Below are 16,958 nucleotides of genomic sequence, written 5' to 3'. Positions count from 1 at the left end.
CAAGCCTTTCTTCCCTCTGCTTTCAGCCCCCATCTCCTTCCTCCCCTTCTACCCCTCCCTCAACCAACCTCTTCTCCGCACCCCTTCCGTTTTCTATTCCCTTCAGTGACCAGCTACCACCCTCATCCCTTGCCCCCCTTTCCATTTCCACACCTTTCATGATTTCATAAGATTTTTATATGAGACCCTCACCAAACCAGCGTCGAATTATCAAGCCTGGCCGTGCCCAGAGACTACCAATCGAAGGCATGCCTGGGACCCATATTTTTGTGCTTCAGGGCAGTGGTCTCCAACGTTTTTGACCCCAGGGACCCTTTGAAGGGGGGGAGTAATTGTTATGCAGTAGGTTGTTGGAGGGTAGATTTGAATTGAACTAATTACAGTACAGGTATTGTGATGAGACAGATGAGGGGAGCAAAAGGTGAGCTGCAATTGAAGTTCTGCATCCTGTTAGATCAGCAGCAGCTTAGAACCTAATAGGAGCACACCGACAGGAGGCAGAGTTTCACTCGCGGCTCATGTCCTGTTCGCCACTCATTGGTCCCGGGCATCCTGGTCCTTCCAGTCCGCGGCCTGGATGTTAGGGATCCCTGTTTTGGGGTAATCCTATATTTAAAATTTGTGGGGATCTATGGGGACCCAAGCCCTGTACCCATGTTTTTGTGTTTTGGGGTGAGGATGGGACCGCATCTTCTTTAATTTTCTGAAGCTGAGATAACAGAGAGGAGGGCTTATTCTGTGGCTGGCTGGGATTAAAAAAAAAAGCTCAGCTTTGCTTTCTTTCCCAAAGAAAGTTTTCCCAGATGCTTTCTCAGTGTTTCAGCCTGCTCCTCCTCTTTGCTTGCTTTTGACCAGTCAGCAACAGTAATGAAAGGTAAGGCAACTGAAACACTGGAAGAGAAGGGGATGACGGAAGATGCTTTGGATCTTTGGTAACAAAAAATGAAGCAGAGCCCCCAGGAAGCAATGCTGGTTGTCAGATTTTTCCCTATTATAGTGACCCTGTGAATTAGTCCTATCATTAAGAGTTCTGCTCATGTTTTGGAGACTAATAATACTGGTCTCCTGTACCCATTAAATTCTTCTCACATTTGGTCTTATTTTCCTGCTGCCTTCAACCTTTCTTACCATTGTTGTCTTTCCCAGCAAATTAGCTATGCTATGTGCTGACAAGTTGCATCAGACTTAAAGTAATTCTAGTAGGGGTTTCAAAATATGTCAGATAATCAAGGAGTGGTGTGACCCACACCTGTCACCTTTTAAAAGATTTTTCCAGTAGCATATCTGATACCAGCGATTAACCACGCTAGACCTGGTGGCTAAAGAGTGAAAATGATAACATTTAATTACATAGGAACGTTAGACTGGGAACAAATTTGAGCTGGAGTTTTTCTTCAGCTAGAACAACCAATTGAGATAATTCATAACCACAAGTTCTTTATCTTTCTAGCTTTCAGCATAAGCATCCTTCACTCTGGAGAGACTATGGTAACATGCTCTGAATCGAGGAGTGTCCTCTCCAGAGCATGAAGCCCGGGTAACGTAATATGGAGGATAGGCTGTTACCCAAGCAGCAGATCCCCCCTCTCCACATTGCTGAAATGGTCCAAAGGAAAGGCAAGAGCCAATACAACTGGTTCCAGCAATGTCGCAGGAGTTGGCAGAACGACACATGCTGCCTTCGGGACTCCAGCTCCGGATTTTACATCACCACAAAAATGTTAATAAAGCATGAAACGATTGAAAAAGATGAATGAACCAGAAAACCAGCTTCTTTGAGAACGAGGTCCTTGGTTTTAAGTGAAAATGGGCTATGCTTCAGGTGGCAAGATTCACCATGAAAGAGTCAGAAAACGGGGCCACTGACTGCAAGAACATTCCCCACCCGGAACATCTCTAGCTTTAACATTTGCTGAATTCTATATACAGTGGTGCCTCGCTTAACGATTGCCTCGTTTAGCGATGAATTCGCATAATGATGTGTTTTTTTAGAAAATAATATGCACCGTATAACGATGTTTCCTATGGGCGATTTTCGCTTAGCGAAGTTTGGGACCATGCTTCGCATAACGAATGCAATTTTAGGTCCCCTGCTTCACTTAACGATGTTTCTTTTTTCAATTAAAAAAGTGTCTTAGAAGGGTCAAAAACGGTTCTAAATGCTTGGATTCGTTAGAGGACCCCTTAGGTCATGTGCAAACCTGATTTGGCTTTGATCTGACCTTTCATTAATTTATGATGAATTTTTTTTTCGGCCCATAGGAACCAATGGACCTGTCAAAATCTGACAGCTCCATGCTTTCCTATGGGGGAGAAAACAATTCACCATAAATTAACGAAAGTTCAGATCAAAGCCAAATCAGGTTTACACATGACTTAGGGGGTCCTCTAACGAACCCAAGCATTTAGAACAGTTGCTGAATCTTCGTTAATTTTTTGTGAATTTTTTCTTCCCCCATAGGAAATAATGGAGCTGTCAGATTTTGACAGCTGTCAAAAGTTGGGGGGGGGAAAAATTCACCATAAATTGACGAAAAGTCAGATCAAAGCCAAATTAACTTTTGCATCCGTTTTAGAGGGTGCAGAAGCTAATCCAAGCATTTAAAACCATTTTTGACCCTTTTATGACACACTTAATTTTGCAAAAATTGACTTCGCAAAGCCATTGAAATGTATTGAGTCAGCTTCAATACATTCCAATGGAGGAAACATTGTTTCGCTTAGCGATGTTTCCTATGGGTTTTTTTCGCTTAACAACGGCAATCCGTTCCAATTGGAACGGATTAACCGGTTTCCAATGCATTCCTATGGGAAATGGTGTTTCGCATAGCGATGGTTTCACGTAGCGATGTGTTTTTTTGAACGAATTAACATCGCTATGCGAGGCACTGTACAGTGGTGCCTCGCATAGCGAGGTTAATCCGTTCCGGATTAACCTTCGCTATAGCGAAACATTGCTGAACGGATCAAAAAAACCCACCGTTCCAAATGGGCTGAAAACCCACCGTTCAGCAATGCTTCCTATGGCCGGCAGCCATTTTCGCGCCCTCGTTAAGCGAGGGGAGGGTGCGAAAACGCTGCGCAGGGCCATTTCGGGGCTTCCGGCGGCCATTTTGTCCGCCTAACAGCTGATGGTCGGGGCTTCGTTTTGCGAAGATCGGTAAGTGAAACGCTTGCCGATCTTCGCAAAGCGACTTTCGCCCTATCTAAACAACGTTGAGCGATCGCATTAACGATCCCAAAAAAGGGATTGCTATGCGATTTCGTCGTACGGTGTGCTCGTTAAGCGAGGCACCACTGTACCTGCTTTTCATCAGAACGCTTGTATTTTATTTTTCCCCCTTAAAACCTCCAGACTCCTCTCACTTACATTACTCCACCCCTCTAGCCCCCTCTTCCTTTGGGCTCCAGGATAGACTGACTGCATACACCACCCAGCCAATCACATTGCTACCCTGTTAACAAGCGGATTGGCCAGTGTTCCCCTCACAAGTGGCTTTCACCACTGCGGTACTCCCTGCAAGTTTCCATGGCAGAATGGGATTTAGAAGCCAAGGTGCCCAATGTTACACTGCATTGGCTCTCTGGGAAGGGTATGTGTAATCTGCATGGAACAAAATGATCCTTAACTCTACCCAAAGGTCTCTGGGCGGCTTACAACAATTAAAATTCAATTAAAATACAATAAAAGACAAAATGGTTAAAATACAATTAAAATTGCCATCAGGACCCACAGTTGATGTTATTTCAATTAAAAGCCTTCTGGAACAGAAGAGACAAAAAGCCCAAAGACATTCAGGAAGCTGGTGGGGTCGCAGATTTTATTTGGCCTTTTGTTTCTGTTCATGGGGTTTTCTTGGCAAAGATACTGGAGTGGCTTGGCAATTCCTACTCCAGGTTGATCGTGTTTAGTCAGAACTCTCCACTATGACCTGTCTGTCTTGGGTGTCCCTGCATGGCATAGCCCATAGCTTCTCTGAATTACTCAAGCCCCGTCACCATGACAAGGCAGCAATCTGTGAAGGGGAAAATACTGTAGGATCCCCTTACCTGTGGGATCCATATCTACTGATTCCCTTATCCACAGTCTGAAAATATTAAAATAAAAAGCCGCAATGTATATATTTTAGATGTTGAAGTTAGCAGAATTGGCCACTAGAGGTAGCCAGAGAATACTATTTGCTAGAGAGAAATATATTCCCAGGGTGTCATTACCAGAGCAGGCCATAAAAGGGAGCCAGAGACCATGCTATGTATATTATCCACTATTATAATAGTGTTTGCTATAATTTTTTTCAGCATCCATGGGGGGCTTGGAACTAATTCCCCACAAATTATGGGGGTCCTGTTCTCATAAGAGAGAAGAAAGTGAAATAGACCAAAGGAGGAGGGTCTTTGGTGTCACACATGATACTGAAACGAAAGAAAAAAGGCATATAACAAACAGACTTCTAGAATATTCTAGTAAGGATAATGTGCAAGTACAAAGTGTTCTTGTTAGGTTTTCAGAAGATCTGTTCTATTCCACAAATGCTCCCCTACACCATAGTTCGTGAGGATACTTTGCTAACTGACTATTACTGATTTGCTTTTGCCCTTATTTACAACTTTTCCTAAAGTTTTCTTCATCTGCATATTTTGGGCCTCCCCAACCCAATAATCCTCAAACTTTTACCATTACATCTATTTTATGAATTTTGTGAGATCCTCAGACCACTGTACTTCTCATTCACCATATTCAACCCACTGTTAACAAACAATTCAATTTGTATTTTAAAATTGAAAATAAACACAACATAATAAATATATTTTAAATTGAAAATAAGCACTATTTTCTTTAAAACTCCTAAATTGTAGTAATATCTGCAAGCAAACACGGAGTTCGAAAACATCCGCGTAAGCCTGGACAGAGAGCAATCAGGAGTTTGCACACGCTAAAATAGGCTGAGTGAGTCCAAGCTCAGCTAGCCATGCTACAACACTCCATCTTACAAGTCTGCCCACATAAGAACACCCTTGTACTCTCAGATATCACTGTGAAAAGATCAAGTGGGCTTTGTAGTCCTTAGACTTAACTTGCACCACTGGCTGGACTCCTTAAGTATGCTAGGCCGAGGCAGCACTCTCAGATGACCCTAAGACAAATGTACTGTTCAGAAAACCAATTGATTTTTATAATCTTTAATTTATTAAAGAATAAGCATGTTACTAGGTATCAAAACCAAACTAAGCCAAAGCAAGTAAATAAGCATTGTGTTAGTTATTTACAACTCTGTATTGAGGCAAAGAAAACATGAAAAATAGAAAAGTGTTCAAAAACCTTACAAAAATACAAAAAGCCATTAAAAAGAATAACAACAGTTCCAGTCCAGTAATTCATTAGTAAAAACAAAATAATCCAAGTAGGTTATAAAAAGGCTATAGTCCTCAGTGATCCTGTAGAACAAAAATCCTGTTACAAAAAGAAAAATCCAGTAAAAGTCCCATTATCCTTAGGAAAGAAAAATCCAGTAAATGTACCATTGTCCTTACAAAATTACAAGAGCATAGTCCATATGAAGTATTCCAGAAATAATAGTTCATAGAGAAATAATTCATAGTCCTTAGGAAAAAGCCCATAAGTCCAAGGGTAATCCAGTATAGTAAAGGTTAGTCCCGTGTGTCACGAATGACTGAAGAGTCGGTCTTGAATGACAATGTCCATAGGCAAAAAGTTCCTTTTTCAAGAGTAACTGGCAAGGGCTTATCGCACCTTTCCACAATGTCATCCAATCAGAGTTCGTTACTAGGCAAGCAGTCCTGTTGCACCACATGACTTCTTTCCCATACACACCAGATGTTATTTGGGTTTACTGTGGTTTCGCAAAAAGTCACAACAATTCCCATCTAATCACACCGAGTCCTTTTCTCAGGCTATCAGAATAACATTCTCTCTGCTCGCCTAGAAAACAACCTGTTAGCATAGCAAAGATACTTTATACAAAGAAACAAGATGGAACCTCTCTTGCTCATTTCTTAATTACAAAACCCATATTCCTTTCAAGACTTTAACTCAAAAACCCATCTCATCACAATATCTACCACAGAATTCGTTTTAGATAAGAAAAAATATATATTTTTATTTATTAAAATCTCAATCTTATGTCCCCCTTGGAATTTGTTTACCCCTAGTATGTTAATATGGTTGTGAGGCAGAGCCAAGGGGGCTGCTGAAGAGGTGGAGCCTGGGAGAGAAGTTCAATCAGAATTAGAGTCAGAGGCAGCTAGAGAATAGTTTGGGGTTTTGGAGGCAGAGAGTGTTTAAGGAGTGATTAGGCAGTGATTAGTCAGAGTGTGACCTGTGTTAATTAATATAGAAAAGATTAAAGAAAAAAATCGAAGCTCTGTGAAACTTTAAGATTATGCTTCAGAATTATTCCTGAAGCAACTTGTAATCAATAAACCTGTTTCTGTTTAAAAGTTCAGTACTGGATGGACCTTAGTCTTTCATAAAGAAATAAGTTGATAAAGAGATCAGCTGGTGGCAGCGTGTCAGAGGCCGTGTTGAGATACCTTTGTGAGCTCTGTGTTTCATGAGACAAGCGGGGGCCACGGGGTAAATGTCACAGTAAGTAAGCGGTGGAGTTCTTTGGAAACTGGGACTGACACTGCTGCTCTTAAATGACATAGAGTTAAATATGAACAAAACAGTGGGTGTAACCCTGTTAGCAGCCGTGGAGCATAACTGCTTTGTGGAGAGATCACTTGATGATTGCTGTGGTGATCATTGGCTTGCAGTTATCCCCAGAACAATTGATGGAAAAAGACAACCATGTGCCCAGTTGGGCTGTGGTGCACTTACCAAAAACAAACAGCCTTCTTACTAGTCAACTAATTTAGCAGAGGCCTTAATTGATTCATAATGGTAAAATCCCAATCCAACTTGGAAGGAGCTCTCCAAAATGTGCAACAGAATGATAGATGATATTTGATGTAGAGTGCAAAGTTGTGAAAATTCTAGATATCTTTTTGCTATTCTTTTGTTTTAAGGGTTCCCCTTGCCCATGGTAAGTCAATGTTTCAAAAAAGGAATTTCTTCACATAAAGCTTTATTTCATTCATTCGTGTAAGTCCAATATCACTGTGTAGCATGTTTTAATGCTAGGGTCCATTCACCAGAAGAAAGCCAGCTTACAGGTGATATTTATTTTTATTCTTACTCCTTTCAGATTCTCCCTAAATTTCCTCTTCCCTCTTTAATTTTCATTGTTTTTGTACTCTGGTATTTGGGGCTTCTAAAACTGAAACCAAAGAAAGGTGTTCTTCTCATTCTAGGGGATTGGAATGCTAAAGTAGGGAGTCAGATAAAAGAAAGAACAGGAAAGCTTGGCCTTGGAGTTCAGAACGAAGCAGGGCAAAGGCTAATAGAGTATTGTCAGGAGAACAAGCTAGTCATCACAAACACTCTTTTCCAACAACACAACAGGCGACTCTACACATGGAAATCACCAGATGGGCAATATCGAAATCAGATTGACTATATTCTCTGCAGCCAATGATGGAGAAACTCTATACAGTCAGCAAAAACAAGACCTGGAGCGGATTGTGGCTCTGATCATCATCTTCTTATAGCAAAACTCAAGCTTAAACTGAAGAGAGTAGGAAAAACCACTGGGCTAGTCAGGTATAATCGAAACCAAATCCCTTATGAATACACAGTGGAAGTGAAGAACAGATTTAAGGAACTAGATTTGGTGGACAGAATGCCCGAAGAGCTTTGGATAGAGGCTCATAACACTGTACAGGAGGCAGCAACAAAAACTATCCCAAAGAAAAGGCAATGCAAGAAAGCAAAGTGGCTGTTCAATGAGGCCTTACAAATAGCAGAGAAGGGAAACAAAATGCAAGGGAGATAAGGAAAGTTACAGTAAATGGAATGCAGACTTCCAAAGAATAGCAAGGAGAGACAAGAGGGCCTTCCTAAATGAACATGCAAAGAAATAGAGGAAAATAACAGAAAAGGAAAAACCAGAGATCTGCTCAGGAAAATCGGAGATATTAAAGGAACATTTTGTGCAAAGATGAACATGATAAAGGACAAAAATTGTAGGGACCTCACAGAAGCAGAAGACATCAAGAAGAGGTGACAAGAATACACAGAGGAACTATACCAGAAAGATTTGGCTATCCTGGACTGTTACATACAGCACTGATGTTACCTGTCTGTCATGGGTTTGGAGGGAAAGTTCCATCCTATGGGGAGTGGAAGGCGGGACATCAGGAGGAGGGGCTGTACTGTATATATATGTGGAGTTTGTGTGGAGAAGTTAGGAGAAGCTGCAGGAGCAGCTGGGAAGAAGAAGCTGGTGTGGGAGTCTGTGTGTCAGACAGGGTACTACTGTGTGTCAGTCAGTACCAACCTGATAGGTTCAGGTGTCTGTATGGTTAGCCAGAACTGATAGGTTCAGGGTCTGTGCTTTATTTAAAGGTGTTCTGTGTGAACCAAACTGGTGTATGTATGATTGAGACTAAGCCACGTTACTGTATCTTATTCACTTGATCATTTTATTTTCCCTGTGTGTTATTTAAATAAACCTTATTTCTTTGTTTGTTTAAAAATCCATTCCTGGTCTGTGTGACTCCTTACAGGGAATGGTTGGTGGCAGCTTAGTGAAACTGTGGCATATCCCAGTAGGTCTGGGGTTGTCACATTGATTGGTGTCCAGCGTGTGGGATACGACTGGTCCAGTTGTCCAGTGGTCCAGCAAAGCCTTGGCAAGTGTGCCCAGAGCAAGGGGGGTCTAGTCAGGGACAATCTGAGAGCGCGTAGGTAATCTTCTAGGCTTACCTCACGGGGAGGTACGCTAGTGGAAGAACGTGCCACCTCAGATTGGGGACTAGATTAGGGAGCTCTGAGGCAACCCGTTTTGGCGGGAAAAGGCTGAGGCAAAGCTGAGTGAAGTAGCAGTGATCTAGCTTGTCTGCTGAGAGGCCTAGCAGAGGGGGGTAGACTCTGGCTGGCAACAGTTGCAAGTTAGTGCTGAAGAACAGCAGCAATCTATAGAAGGCTGGTTCTGAGGCAAAAGAGAAAAAAAAAGTGGTCGCTTTATTTTGAGGCTTGACTTTTGAAAGCAGCCTGTTCTGGGGGGGGATTATGCCCTTGACTCGAAGCCAAATGGCAGAAATGGGTGAAGTAAGAGACCCCCAGGTTGACCAAGGTTCTGAGGAGGAATTTGGCTCAGTGCAGGAGGAGAGCACGGGAGAACAGACCTTAGAACTCAGAAAAATGCTCCTAGCCCAACAGCATGAATTTAGAATGAGACAATTGGAAAGGGAGGCCAGAGAAAGAGCTGAAATCAGTCAGGCAGAGGCAGATGCCAAGAAAAGGGGAATGGCCATGAGGATAGAAGAGATGGAACTGAAACACAGAATTAGAATGGCACAATTAGAATTAACATTCCTAAATAAGAGAAATAACAATTTATCAGTTGAAGAAATTTCGGAAAGAGAAAAGTATGAGGCTCAGGCCAGACAAAGTGAGCAAGATCTTGAAAAATATAATCAGCAAAAAGACATTAAATTAAAAGAAATCAGAGATAAGACTGAAGAAAAAGTAAAAGAGATAAAAGCTAGGGCTGAGGAAGAAATTTTACAGATCAGGGCTGAGTTTGAGGCTAAGAAAAAGGAGCTGGATTTGAGAATAAAAGAGAAGAAATTGCAGCTAGAAAAGAAACCAAAAGAAGGCACACAGGTTAAGGCACAACATCAAAACTTGAATTATTCTGAAGAAAACATGAGGGAAACATGGGACCCTAAGGACTCCAAAGGGTTAGTTCAGAGCCCGCCAAAAATGGGCGGCCATTTTGTTGATAAAACTTCTGGGCAGAGCCAGTCCAGGAACCAGATTTTGGAGGGAAAACCAAAACCAGAGGAGAAAGACTCCAAGTACAGCAGAAAATGTTATTTCTGTCAGGGAAAGGGCCATCTAATCTCAGGGTGTGAGAAATGGAAGCAGATAAAGGGAAATTTGCCTCATGATTTGAGTGGAACCAAGCCAAAAGCTGTGTTCTGTGTCCAGAAAGAGCAAAGCTCCTAGTCACTGAGGGAGCCTGTTGCCATGGCTACTCAATCTGGAACAGTTACATCTGCTGATCAGGCTGAGGAAAATGGTCCTCTTGTGGAGGTCAAGCGCTGCTTGCTAGTGAGAACAGATTCGCAGTTGTTTGAAACCGCAGGGGTGGACGTAGGAATACTTGACCATCAGTATAGGGGGCTAAGGGATACTTGTTCCCAGGTGACCCTGTGCCATCCAGATATTATTTCTAGGGAGTATATAATCCCAAATGAGAGCATAAAGGTGGCAGGGATTGAGGGACAGGTGATCTCGCTGCCAGTAGCTGAGGTACCTGTGAACTTTCAAGGCTGGAGGGGAGTTTGGCGGCTAGCGATTTCATTGACTCTGCCAGCAGCCGTGCTCGTGGGAAATGACCTGGCTGAACATGTGAAACGGGTGCTAGTGATTACACGTTCACAAGCTACCACGGGGACAGTTCAGGGGGGTACTGATGAGCCCGAGACGGAAGCAGAGGGGAGTTCCGAAGCTGTGGTGGACACCTTAACCACGGACAGCAGATTTGGCCAAGAGCAAAAGGCAGACGCCACTCTCCAAAAGTGTTTTGAACAGGTGACAGACGCCCAGCTAACACCTGAAACCCCAGTGAGATTTTGTGAGAAAAAGGGGATTTTATATAGAGAGACCCTGAGGAATATCTCAACAGGGGGAGATGGGATCAGAAGTCAGCTAGTGGTACCTGAAAAGTATCGCCCCATGATCTTACAAAGGGGGCACTCTGACATGTTTGCTGCGCACTTAGGGGTGAACAAAACACAGCAGAGAATCACAGAGAATTTTTACTGGCCTGAAATAGGGAAGCAGATCAAGGAGTTCTGTAAACAATGTGATGTGTGTCAGAGGCAGGGGAATAACCGTGACAGGACCAAAGCAAAGTTGTGCCCTTTGCCTGTGATTGACACTCCGTTCAAATGCATAGGGGTGGATATTGTGGGACCTTTGCCCAAGGCCACAAAGAGGGGGAACAGGTTCATTCTCACCATTGTGGACCATGCCACGAGGTACCCTGAAGCCATTCCCTTGACTAACATTGAAACTAACACAGTGGCAGATGCCTTGGTGGGGTATATGTCCAGGATGGGATTTGCCTCAGAAATAATCACAGATTTGGGCGCATCGTTTACATCGAAGCTCATGAAACGGTTATGGCAAATCTGTGGAATTAAACACAAGGAAACCACTGCCTATCACCCTGAAAGTAATGGGTTAACGGAGAAGTTCAATGGGACTCTAATGCGCATGATTAGGGCTTACTTGGCAGAGAATCCAAACAATTGGGACCAGAAGCTGCAATCCCTTTTGTTTGCTTATCGATCAGTGCCACAAGCCAGTACCGGGTTCAGTCCGTTTGAACTTTTGTTTGGGAGAAGGGTGAAAGGGCCACTTGATTTGATCAAACAAAATTGGGAGCAGATCACCCAGGATGACCCACAAGATGTTGTGACATATAGAGACTCTTTAAGGAATGACCTAAAGAGAAACCTAGAGCTAGCAGCAGAGACCCTGCAAGCTCAAAAGGTCAGAAAGAAAGCTTGGGATGACCAGGAAGGCAGGGAGAGGCACTTTAACCCAGGAGAGGAAGTGCTTTGGCCTAGGCTCTGCAAAGAGAACAAACTACAGCTGGGTAGCCCAGAAATAAAATACTTGGGTCACATAGTAGGGGGAGGAGTGATAAAACCCCTAGAGGCCAAGATAGAAGCTGTTCGTGATTGGCCCAGACCCAACACCAAGAAAAAAGTCAAATCATTTCTTGGGTTGGTGGGCTACTACAGAAAGTTCATCCCGAGGTTTAGCGAGATAGCGACTCCGCTGACCGATCTGACGAGGAAGAAGACTGATGACCGCATTCCGTGGACCAGCGACTGTGAGGAGGCGTTCCAGAGGTTGAAGGAGGCCCTCATCAACTATCCAGTGCTGCGTGCTCCAGACTTCGACCGGGAGTTCATCATCTACACCGATGCGTCTAACAGCGGGGTAGGAGCAGTTCTTTGCCAGGAGGATGAAAATGGTGACCAGCATCCAGTGTCCTACCTGAGTAGGAAACTCCAGAAAGGTGAGAGACATTTGGCAACCGTGGAAAAGGAGTGCCTGGCCATAGTCTACGCGATCCAGAAGGCCAAGCCTTACATCTGGGGAAGACGTTTTGTTCTGTGCACTGACCATTCACCACTGCAATGGTTAAAGACAATGAAAACCCACAATAGTAAACTTATGAGGTGGGCTTTAAACCTGCAAGACTATGACTTTGAGGTGAAGGTGGTCAGAGGGTCAGTGAACTGTGTTGCTGACGCCTTGTCAAGAAGACCCGAAGAATGAAGACGCCGAAAGAAACATGGACTATGTATATATTTTGGTGACCAAAGGTTAAATGTGCTTGTTTATTAAACATGCTTGATTTGTATGAATAAAGGTAACTTGATGTATTGTAAATGGTAAATGTTTAAATGCCTAGTTGATATGTTTATCCTAGAGTAAGTATGGTATTGTATGTTAATGTATAACTGTTTTTGTATGTTTTGGATCCAGGTTGTTTTTTGGAGAAAAGCACCTTAGCTTTCCCCCTACAAAACAACTTATAAAGAGGGGAGGTGTTACATACAGCACTGATGTTACCTGTCTGTCATGGGTTGGAGGGAAAGTTCCATCCTATGGGGAGTGGAAGGCGGGACATCAGGAGGAGGGGCTGTACTGTATATATATGTGGAGTTTGTGTGGAGAAGTTAGGAGAAGCTGCAGGAGCAGCTGGGAAGAAGAAGCTGGTGTGGGAGTCTGTGTGTCAGACAGGGTACTACTGTGTGTCAGTCAGTACCAACCTGATAGGTTCAGGTGTCTGTATGGTTAGCCAGAACTGATAGGTTCAGGGTCTGTGCTTTATTTAAAGGTGTTCTGTGTGAACCAAACTGGTGTATGTATGATTGAGACTAAGCCACGTTACTGTATCTTATTCACTTGATCATTTTATTTTCCCTGTGTGTTATTTAAATAAACCTTATTTCTTTGTTTGTTTAAAAATCCATTCCTGGTCTGTGTGACTCCTTACAGGGAATGGTTGGTGGCAGCTTAGTGAAACTGTGGCATATCCCAGTAGGTCTGGGGTTGTCACATGGACAATCCAGATAATGTGGTTGCTGACCTAGAGTCAGACATCCTGGAGAGTGAAGTCAAGTGGGCCTTTGAAAGCTTGTCTAACAACAAGGCCAGTGGAGGTGATGGCATCCCAGTGGAACTATTTAAAATCTTAAAAGACAATGCAGTTAAAGTGCTACATTCAATATGCCAGCAAGTTTGGAAAACTTGACACTGGCTAGAGGATTGGAAAAGATCAGTCTATATCCCAATGTCAAAGAAAGGCAGTGCCAAAGAATGCTCCAACTACCGCACAATTGCACTCATTTCCCACGCTAGCAAGGTTATGCTCAAAATCCTCTATGGTAGGCTTCAGCAGTATGTGGACTGAGAACTCCCAGAAGTACAAGCTGGATTCCGAAAAGGCAGAGGAACTAGGGACCAAATTGCTAATATGTGCTGGATTATGGAGAAAGCCAGAGAGTTCCAGAAAAACATCTACTTCTGCTTCATTGACTATGCAAAAGCCTTTGACTGTGTGGACCACAGCAAACTATGGCAAGTCCTTAAAGAAATGGGAGTGCCTGACCACCTTGTCTATCTCCTCAGAAATCTATATATGGGATAGGAAGCAACAGTTAGAACTGGATATGGAAACAATGATTGGTTTAAAATTGGGAAAGGAGTACGACAAGGCTGTATATTGTCCCCCTGCTTATTTAACTTATATGCAGAATACATCATGTGAAAGACCGAACTGGAGGTATCCCAAGCCGGAATTAAGATTGCCGGAAGAAATATCAACAACCTCCGATATGCAGATGATACCACTCTGATGGCAGAAAGTGAGGAGGAATTAAAGAACCTTGTAATGAGGGTGAAAGAGGAGAGTGCCAAAAACGGTCTGAAGCTCAACATCAAAACAACTAAGATCGTGGGCACTGGTCCCATCACCTCCTGGCAAATAGAAGGGGAAGATATAGAGGCAGTGACATATTTTACTTTCTTGGGCTCCATGATCACTGCAGATGGTGACAGCAGCCCCGAAATTAAAAGACGCCTGCTTTTTGGGAGGAAAGCAATGACAAACCTCGATAGCATTTTAAAAAGCAGAGACATCACCTTGCCAACAAAAGTCCCAATAGTCAAAGCTATGGTTTTCCCTGTAGTGATGTATGGAAGTGAGAGCTGGACCATAAAGAAAGCTGACCGCCGAAGAATTAATGCTTTTGAATTGTGGTGTTGGAGGATGCTCCTGAAAGTCCCCTGGACTGCAAGGAGAACAAACCTATCCATTCTAAAGGAAATCAACTGTGAGTGCTCACTGGAAGGACAGATCCTCAAGCTGAGGCTCCAATACTTTGGCCATCTCATGAGAAGAGAAGACTCCCTGGAAAAGACCCTGATGTTGAGAAAGTGTGAAGGCAAGAGGAGAAGGGGACGTCAGAGGATGAGATGGTTGGACAGTGTCAACATGAATTTAACCCAACTCTGGGAGGCAGTGGAAGACAGGAGGTCCTGGCGTGCTCTGGTCCATGGGGTCACGAATAGTTGGACACAACTAAATGACTAAACAACAATATTTGGGGCTCAAGGGTCCTGAGTTGATAACAAAGATCTCTGTACCACAACCTGGAATTTATAATCAATGGAGGAATCCCACAGTTGCCTCAAAAGATTTTCTGTCTGTGAATGAGGTAATGGGAAGAGGTGTTGTGTTTTTTATATGCATGTCAGGGAATGACAAAGCCATAGTTTGAAAACAGAATTCTTCATATCCTTAAGAAGCATGCACAGGTACTTTGAACTGTTCAAGGGTTAGGAGGGAGCCACTCTTTAGGGGATACATAGTTTGTTGATTTAAAGCTATGTGTAAATGATTGCTAGAAACCAATCACATGTTGCAGTGTATTCTGAGAGTGTACCACAGACATTGCTTCTTACATGGTGTTGATCAGTCACCATCACCAACTTAATTGCAATTCAGAGAAAAGAAAATCAGCAAATTCAGCCAGCTATACAGTATGGAAAATAGGAACTTCATAGAAAATGCAGAGAGTACAAAAGGTTATGAAACTCTTGTTTTGGATGAAAGAAAACAAATGTATGATCAAAATAATGAAGCCTTGGTGCCCCCCCTTTTTACTGCCATGCTAGACAGCATGGACATGAGATTTCAAGAGAACTCAGAAAATATGTCTACTATTTCTGCATCCTCTCAAAACAGGTTTGAGGCAGAAGCAGAAACTGATTTGTCTGACCGAGATACTCCAGAAGACCAGCAATGCCATGAAAAGATGCAACTGCTAAGCCCAAGCCCAATTGTTGAGCCCACAGAGGGAAAGCCACTTTCAACTGAAGGATTGTCTTCAACTGATTTGATTTTAAAGACGATCCAGGACAACTCTGGAAGTAATTTCAAATTTCCTTGCAACAATAATTTGGAAGAAAACAACACTCGACAGCATCATAAGATTTTCCTCATTGTTAAGGTATGTGCTACATGTGCAGGGATTGAGTTAGGGGCAGTCAGCACATTGACAAGAAATTCTGTTATCATTAGCAGATGTGTATTGGATTATTATTTAAAGATTACTATATAGCTTTAGGGTTGGTATCATTTCTAATAGTAATATTAATCTTGGATTAGCCTTGTTAAAGCATTAGTAAAGGTTGGGTTCCATCACCTTCTGTTATAATGTGAGATAGTAGCCAAGGGGAGGATGAATCTGAATTTTTGTTTAACAGTTGCGCAGGATTCCCAGTGTGGTGTAGTTGTGGACAGAATGATGGACTACAACTCTGGAAAACAGGTTTTGAATCCCTGCTCAGTCAGTTTCAATAGCTGAGTAGGGATTCAAACCCTGTTTTCCAGAGTCATAGTCCATCACTCTGTCCACTACACCAGTGGTCCCCAACCTTGGGCCTCCAGATGTTCTTGGACTACAATTCCCAGAAGCCTTCACCACTGGTAAAACTACCAGATAAATAGGTACCACCTCGGTGGGAAGGTAACGGCATTCCATGTCTAGTCGCAATGGCCACGTGACCATGGAAACTGTCTTTGGACAAACCCTGGCTTTACGGTTTGGAAACGGGGATGAGCACTGCGCCCTAGAGTCAGACATGACTGGACTAAATGTCAAGGGGAACCTTCACCTTAAATGCTTTTTCATTCCGCCACTGATTGGCTGTTGAAGAAAAAGCTTTTATTATCTGCTGTTTTTTAAGGCAGTGGCCCCCAACCTTGGGCCTCCAGATGTTCTTGGACTTCAACTCCCAGAAATTCTGGCCAGCAGAGGGGGGGGTGAAGGCTTCTGGGAGTCGTAGTCCAATAACATCTGGAGGCCCAAGGTTGGGACCACTGTTTTAAGGGATGTGTTTTCAAATGGCTTTTTAATTCAATAGATTTGAAATACTATTCCATGTTTAATTGTGTTTAAACATGATGCTCTTTTGTATTTTTTCACCAGTACTGCTTTTAATCTCCTTTCCTTCCATTCTTCCTTGGGCCCCCATTTTTGGAATAAAAGAAAAAATGAATCACATAAATGTTAGCTAAAATTATCTTTGTCACTTATCCCAAGCACGAGCATCCACACACTTCCTGCAAGGTTAATGTGGATGACTATGAGAGAAACACACAAACTCTCTACTTTCTGTTACTGCATATTTAATGTTATATGGTTGTTTCATCTTGTATTAATGATAGATTAAATTGAAGTCATTAAAGCTGTAATGATTTAACTTATCAGCTGACTCAGGGAAGGACACTGGAACA

At 42.8% G+C, this 16,958-nt stretch overlaps 1 protein-coding gene across 1 annotated transcript in view; it reads left to right on the top strand.

Moving 5' to 3' along the window:
* Positions 1 to 3,002: 3,002 nt before the first annotated feature.
* Positions 3,003 to 16,958, top strand: part of LOC144583658 (uncharacterized) — a 230,645-nt gene continuing 216,689 nt past the window's right edge. Inside the window, exon 1 of the mRNA XM_078377950.1 lies at positions 3,003 to 9,079. The gene's annotated coding sequence lies outside the window, so the exon portion shown is untranslated. The remainder of the gene's footprint in view (positions 9,080 to 16,958) is intronic.

Source organism: Pogona vitticeps, chromosome 1, assembly GCF_051106095.1.
Source record: "Pogona vitticeps strain Pit_001003342236 chromosome 1, PviZW2.1, whole genome shotgun sequence".
Taxonomy (NCBI): Eukaryota; Metazoa; Chordata; class Lepidosauria; order Squamata; family Agamidae; genus Pogona; species Pogona vitticeps.
Note: the sequence above shows the minus strand (reverse complement) of the source record. Positions and strands in the feature narration are given on the sequence as shown.